The following is an 8156-nucleotide window of genomic DNA, read 5'->3' on the forward strand; positions in this document are numbered from 1 at the left end:
CTTTGCTCCCATTTTATAATCTTTAAACTATTGATAAGAGTTGTGATGAGGCCAGAGGGATGGCGCAGCAGTAGGGTGTCTGACTTGCACACATCTGACCTAGGACGGACTGTGGTTCTATCCCCCAGCTTCCCATATGGTCCCCCAAGCTGAGCAATTTCTGAGCACATAGCTAGGAGCATGAGCATCACTGGGTGTGTCCCCAAATCCCAAACTCCCACCTCCGCCCCCCCAAAAAAGAGTTGTGCATGTTACCTGAGATTAACAGAAATTTTGGCAATTGGTCATGATGGGGTTGAGGCCTAGTTGAAAATCTGGTATTAAAGCAGTTTCTTTTCTCCCTGCTAATCAAGTTTTTAATGCTGTTAACTCATTTTCTCAAATTGCCTTCCCTTTTGATAAATGCATCCCTCTATTCCCACTAATACTGGCATCTTTGGCTTCAGGCATTACACTGTTTCTGTTCTATGTGCTAGCAGTTTCATTAGGAAATTCTTCCCTATTTTGCTTCAGGCATCTTTAAATATGTCTCTTTATGTTTAGAAAGACCTTAAGCTCTCTCTTATTGCCTAAACTTGTCTTTCTCATCATTTTTCTGACCATGGCCCCCTCTAACATTATTACCTCCCTGTAGCCCCCTGTCATACCAGTTGGCCCCAGAGTCTCATGCTGTGGATGCAGTTTTCACCTGTGATCCCCCTAAAATAACCTGGGGATCTCAGTGGGGCCATCTGGTCTCAGGTTCAGAAACAGTGGCCTAGAGAGTGATTAATGATGTGCCCGTCAATTAGACTCTTTCCCCAAACTGAACTCTGCATGTTCTTCTGAACTGCTGAGTAAGGTTTTTCACACCTAGAATGAAAATGAAATTATTTGCACTAAAAAAGTGAGGAAAGAAAAATAATAATCATTACACTTCAATGAGATGCATGATTCATTTATGTATAGAATTATGTTTCTTCCTCACCAAAATTTTATGAGCAGGGAATCACTCTTGCTAACTTATAGCAAAGAAAATGGGGCTCAGAAACTATAATATGTAAGAATTTAAAAACATAATTAGTGGGGATTCAAGTCCAAGATAAGACTTGAGATTCAGTTCTGTTAGATTCCCAAATTTATGCTATCTCTACTGTTTGACCATCCACTTAAGTTTATGAAGGACAGTTTGTCTTGTAGCATAAGCTGCTGAATATGAATCATTCTGAGAAGTAACTGAAGCTTCCCTGCAGTCTCTATGTCACAAAGAACAGTTTGCTCTTCACCTACTGCTGCTAGAGAGAGGAGCTCAGAAATCCCAAAATTTCCAAGACACAAGTTGCCTTTTCTCAATGATGATTCCTTCTGATATCAAACACTTACAGAGAGTAACACAACAGAACTCATTCTCAATGGCTACAAGTATCCATTTCAGAATGGAAAGCACTTAAAACAGTCACTTCCCCTTCACTTAACAAATGAATCTACATCTAAAACATGTGAACTCACGGAGCAGGGGAGCATGGATCAGGGGGTTTAGGGGCATTGTTGATGTTAAGAACAGACAGAACTAAATATGAAAATCATGAAGACAAAAACACTGAAATCCTGAGAACCCAAATTTAACAACCAAACTTAAAATGGTACCTATGAAGATGGTAGGCTAGGAGGGGGAGATATGGGAAAATTGACAGAGGGAAGATAACACTGTTGGTGAGATTGTTGTTGAAACATCTTATATCTAAAACTCAACCATGAATCAGTTTTTAAATAACAGTGCATTAAATAAAAATTAATTAAAAATATGATTTGACTGTGGTACATATACACAATCGAATATTATGCAGATGTCAGGAGAGATTAAATCATTAAATTTTCCCTATACATGGATGTACATGGAATTTATTATGTGAAATAAGTGAGAGGAAAAGAGATAGATGCAGAATAGTCTCACTCATCTATGGGTTTTAAAAAAAATAAAAGACAATTTTTCAATAATTGTCAGAGATAAAAGAGAGGAGGGCTGTAAGGTCCAGCTCACAATATGAAGCTCACCACAAAGAGTGGTGAGTGCAGTTAAAGAAATAACTGCACTGACAACTATCACAACAATGTGAATAAATGAAGGAAGTAGAAAGCCTGTCTCAAATACAGGCAGGGGGGGCATGGGGGAAATTTGGAACATTGGTGATAGGTTGCACTGGTGAAGGTGGGTGTTCTTTATACGATTGAAACCCAACTACAATCATATTTGTAATCAAGGTGTTTAAATTAAAATATTAAAAAATAAAAATATGGTTTGAAAAGTTAAATATTAAAAATATTAATAATATAAATTAAAAAAATGAAGCTAGATGAAATCAATGAAGGTTGCAAAACTAAGAAGACAAAACTATGATCAACAATACTGATCTGTTAGGCTTCACCTTATTTTACCTTAAACAAAGATCAGCCCTGGTTCCTTTGTATGTTTGTTTACAACTTGTATTTGCCCCCAAATAGAGATTGCCTTATTTGTAAATCTGCATAGGACTGGCTTAGGATAGCTCAAGAGAACTGTCCTTACTGCTTATTCAGGGGTAGTTTCTATACTCAATAAAATGGGACCACATCAAATTTAAGAGTTTCTGTATTACAAAAGAAGCATGGCCTAAAACTTAAAGACCATTAACTGAAGGAGAGAAAATATTTGCAGTCAACACATTAGATAAGGTGTTGATATCCAGGATATATAAAGTGCTCACAAAGATCAACAACAAAAGTCAAAGAACCCTGCCAAAAATGGGGAAATGAACAGGGACTTCGCTGAGAAATACCAAAGCATATGCAACAGGAACATGGAAAAATGCTCATCATCACTTAATATTGGGGAAATCTAAATTAAGACAAAAATGAGATATCACCTTACACAGTGAGAATGGCACATAACAAAAATATCAGGAACTATCTGACTTTTTGAATGAGACAGTTCTATTTGGACAAGTGCTGAGAGAGCTAAGCAACTCGAATCACTTACAAATTGAAACACTTGAACAATTTTACATCAATCTAATCCTCAGTGTCTGCACATGCAAAGATGTCTGAGAGTAAATGGTTATTTTTTTAAAGATCATTTTCAGCAGCTTCAAAATTCTATGCATTATACATTCCTGAAACCCTGATAACTCCCAAATTGAAACACTCTGAAAAATTTGAACAGCTTGAATAATTTTAAATTGCCCTGTACATGTCTCAAAACTTGTGTACTTCACAAACCGGAAAATCCTGTAAGTCTTTATTCATTTCAATAATTTCAAATCAGGGCCGGAGAGATAGCATGGAGATAAGGCATTCGCCTTGCATGCAGAAGATTGGTGGTTCAAATCCTGGCAACCCATATGGTCCCCCGAGCCTGCCAGGAGCTATTTCTGAGCGTAGGGCTAGGAGTAATCCCTGAGCGCTGCCGGGTGTGACTCAAAAACAAAAACAAAACAAAAATTCAAATCAAAGCACATACATCAAAATTTATTTATGCATTAAATTTTGACTTAAAGGAATGGAGACATATAACAGAGGGCAGGATACTCACCTTGTACTCAACTAACCTGGTTTAGATTCCCAGAATCCCGTAAGTCCCCTGAGCCCCACTAAGTTTAAGACCTGCGTGTAGAGCAAGGAGTAAGCCCTGTGTACTGCTGGGTGTAGCCCCTTAAAAGAAAAGGCAAATTAATAGACTTAGAGTCACTTTTCATAGGCCATATAAAAAATAAAGTTAATTTTCATCCCGAGATATTTTTTAGTAACATATTTCATTTTCAAGCATATTCTGTATTTTCTTTTTTGCATATGAGGTCATTAAATCAACATAGCACAGGTATTACAGGTTGAAGAAGAACTTTTGCTCCACAATTTTAACTTTAAATGTGTTTACTATCCTTTAATCTGAAATGTCGATAAAATAATATGCCCTGCTTCTAAAATTAAAACCACATTATCATTAAGTTTAATATATGATGATACACAAAATATCATGATTTGATCACATTAAAAAAGTTAGCCCTGTCCTTGAATATAAGTAGCTATGATAATGAGAAATATAGTAGAAAAAACAAAAATGTGGGTCACAAAAGAGTTTTTATTTGAAAAAGAATAAGTGATTGAATTTAGGATAAGAAGCCCCTGAGGTTACTTATAAAGTCTGTAGTTATTCTATAAGTCTAAATATGTGAATAAAAGCTCTATACATTGTAATCTAAAATACAATGAATTAACTCACCTCCTATACCTCTATTCCTCTAAAAAGTAAAAATGTTCAAAGTAAAAGCAAAAAAAGAAATCCATCAAATTTCACAGAATAACTCCATGGGAATTCTCCAGATGAAAGATTACAGGATATGACCTGTACAATACTTCACCCTACACACTCATAAATTAAATTTACTGTAACAACCATACAAAGAAAATAAGAATCACATGAAACAATAAGAGTAAGTATAAAATTAAGGGTGTTGATCATGTATTTGCCTAAGAAGTAAGGACATAAAATCATAAAGTACTGTGTTATTATTGTTGGAGAGAATTCAGGCACCTAGATTCCCAACCTAAAAAAAATGCTATTTTAAATATTCTATTACTAATCATTTGAACTATGCCTTCCAAATGTTTTGCATCATATTATTACTAATGGATAATCAGCAATCATTTTAATTCAATATAAGAATTTCTTTAAAACAAAGCATCATTTAAGTTTCACATGCAGTGGAGGGAACACTTATAATTAATTCTGTAATTTTGTTGTTGCTTTCCTTTTATATGCAATTCTTAGACATCATATTGGATGCTTTTTCTAAGTAAACATGAGTAAATCAAACCCAGACCCCATCCCCACAAACTGAGAAGATTGGAAAATGTCCTTTCCCACCCTGAGCTCTTGAATGAATAACCATGGGTACTTCTTAACAGCTGGGGCAAGGGGAAAAAAAGATACATGGAAAGTATACCTCTGTTTCTAAATAAAAGTAAAGACTTGATTTTAAGTAGAGGTGAGGGTCAGGCCAGGTCAGACATTTGATTCCCTGGGTCAGGCCTCTTTAGTCTGTGACCTACCCAGAAAGGCATCATGTTCTAACTCTTCTCTGACAAAAGCAGCAAAAACAAAGCATTTTAATACAATCTGGACTAATTAGGCTTCCAAGGCAGAATAAAGGGACATTAAAAAAAAGACAAAGTCTTTCAAACTTTGTGCAATTAAAAATGCATTGTGATCAAATAATGACATATGTGAAAAGTGGCATGAAACAAATTATCCTGTTTTCCAAATTTCAGGAAAATCATTTTTCCAAACTAATAGGATTACCCATCACAAAGAATGTTTGAGACTCTGCTGTTTTATAAGCCAACAAATCCAACCATGGAAAAAGGAAAACAGAATGAGCAGCCTCAAGAAGAAACATAATGGAAGAGTTTCATGGGGGGTTGTATTGGGCCCATTACTTACAAGTGAAAAATTCTTTTGTTCACAGGGTGTCCCGAACAGACATTGGAGTAAAACCTGACAGACCAGTGTTGACCAAACAAAATTTCCTTAAATTTTCTGGAATTTTGACTTGTATACACTTAAGAGAACCTGGACTCAGTCTGTGTTGTTTTCAGGAGAGAAATTCTTCCATATGTTATGAATAAAATTATACATAATTGATTATATAATGAACATTCCAGTGTAAAATGAAGTATCCCTGTTCTGTAATGTAAGGGTTTCATGCTTCACAATTCTTTTGTGCCTCTGAAGCATATTTAATGTATATGAGTTTAAAACTTATTTTGTCTTCTTACAATGCAATGCATTTAAGAATGGTTTCTTTCTTATAGTGTAATAATTTATATTAATCTGGCTTTATTTTTTAGTAAATAAAATAATCAGTATCATAGAATAAAATAATATTAAGGAACTAAGCAGTTCAGAAAACATTGAAAATGAAACTGGAAGAAATACACTCATATATTGCTACATGAGCTTCTTTATATATAGCACCATTAGAAATAATTTCAAGAAGTATTAAAAACATTTTAAATTTTCTTTTGTGGTTTCAATGTATCTTTACATTTTCAAATGTTTCTTTACATTTCAAATGGATCCATTATTGAAAAGTTACTCTATTTCTCCATTTATCTGAGTTTTACTTAAACATCTCCAAAAATTAAAACTTTGTTATGCATCTTTCTTTTAATATAGTAAGGCCTTACTCTGTTACTACTCTGACAAAAAGTATTGGTATAAGTGGCCAATCTGCCATATTTCATCATAGAAAATCAGCACAATGAAGCAATGTTTCAGCCATTCACAGCTCAATGAATTAGCCCTAGATCATATTTTTTTCAGTGTTGTTAAAAATACATTTGATACAGCATAGAAAATAATTAATATAGTTATGATTTCCTGTTTATATAAAAGCACATATGCTCTTACATGCTCAGCATAAACAAGCAAAGTTTAAGTCTAAGTGCAGAGAAGAAAATAAAAAGCTAATGAAGCATTTTCCCCTCTGATACAAACTATTACAACCATGTCTATACCTTACAGATCTTAGCTTTGGTTGTCTGCATAATTTCTAAAGCATTCTAAAACAGATTATTTTTATATACGAACACTATCGTGTAAGAACATATTGTAAATGCTATGAATAAACTTATATGTAATATAGATTATTGTTCATTTTATCAACATGATAATAGCATGAAAATATTTCATTATATACTATTATTATAATTTTATAAATTTTATATTTTATATAATTTTATATATTTTATATATAAAATCATATATAAAATATGCAGATGCAATGTCATAATATATTATAATGTAATATCCTATATTTTAAGAGTAAGCAGACCATACTACCTATTAGTTTCATTTCTCTGCTGAATCCTGATCAAAACACACCTCCAAAAGAAAACATTTTAAAACTAAAAATAAAACAATGGAGAAAGGAGAAGCTAAGTGAGTTGAAATAAAAATATAGGCAATGTTTTCTTGGATTATTCACAAAATACAACCTACAAGACATAAATGAGAGTTTTAGTAATATGCTGTTTTAATTCTGTATTTTCCTTTAGGCTGTAAAACAAAATAATTTCTGGAAAAATATCTCTCTGTGGAAATACTAAAAATAACTCTGTAGATTGTCCAAAGGAACTACTAAAATATTTTATTGGAAAATATAATACAGTATTTGTATCACACAAATCACTTGGCTGTGCATTATATTTTGAGGTGCCATATACAGTAGATGCTCAGGGAAGGATAAGGGGTGCCAGAGATCAAATATTGGTTAGAATATGAAAGACAAGTGTCCTAAGTGTTGTATGATCACTCCAGCTCCTTTATCAATATTTTAAGGCATAACTTGTAGAAATAAAAGATAATACAGGAGAATCTTACAGGTTATTAAGAGATACATTTTTGAGTACATAAGAAAGTCTCATCTAGCTAGATCTAATGGCTTAAGAGGCAAAGAAACCTGGTAGGTAATGTACTGCTTTTCATTTAGGAGAGGAAAGTGAATCAAAAAATGAGAGAAAAGAACAGGGCAAATAAAGCTTCCAAGATAACTTCCTTTAGGTTTTTATTGTTGCATGACAAATTACTCTATAACAATGTGGCTAAAACCATCAAACTCATGCCATCATGTTTCTGCTTCTGTGGATCAAGACTTCGTGATGACCATGGAAAGCTGCTTTTTTTCAATGTTTCTTTCGAGCTTACAAGATCATATAGCTGGAAGTAGAGTAAAACAGTAGGGACTGAAATATTTGGGGCTGGATAAACCTATCATTTTATCTCTATTGTCATAGGGACTCTTTTCACTAAAATCAGATTGCTTTGTATGTGTCAGAAGGCCTAAAAGTAAATGTTCTCTTTAATAAATTGGAATTTGGGGACCAGAGACATGTGAAGTGGGTTTAGAGGGTAGGGTACTTGCATTGCTCCTGGCTGAGATTAATACCCTCCTCAGAACCTCATATGGTTATTTGGGCCTTCCCTGGACTGTTCTCTTAGCAAAGAGACATGAGTAAACCCTGAGCACCATCAGATGTGACCAAATCCCCCCACCATTCCATGCAATTTTCAGAAATTGTATTACATCCTTATGCCATGATGTATTGGTTGAAATAAATCACAAATTTGCTCACTAGGAAAT

This window comes from Suncus etruscus, chromosome 3 (assembly GCF_024139225.1).
Source record: "Suncus etruscus isolate mSunEtr1 chromosome 3, mSunEtr1.pri.cur, whole genome shotgun sequence".
Lineage (NCBI taxonomy): Eukaryota > Metazoa > Chordata > Mammalia > Eulipotyphla > Soricidae > Suncus > Suncus etruscus.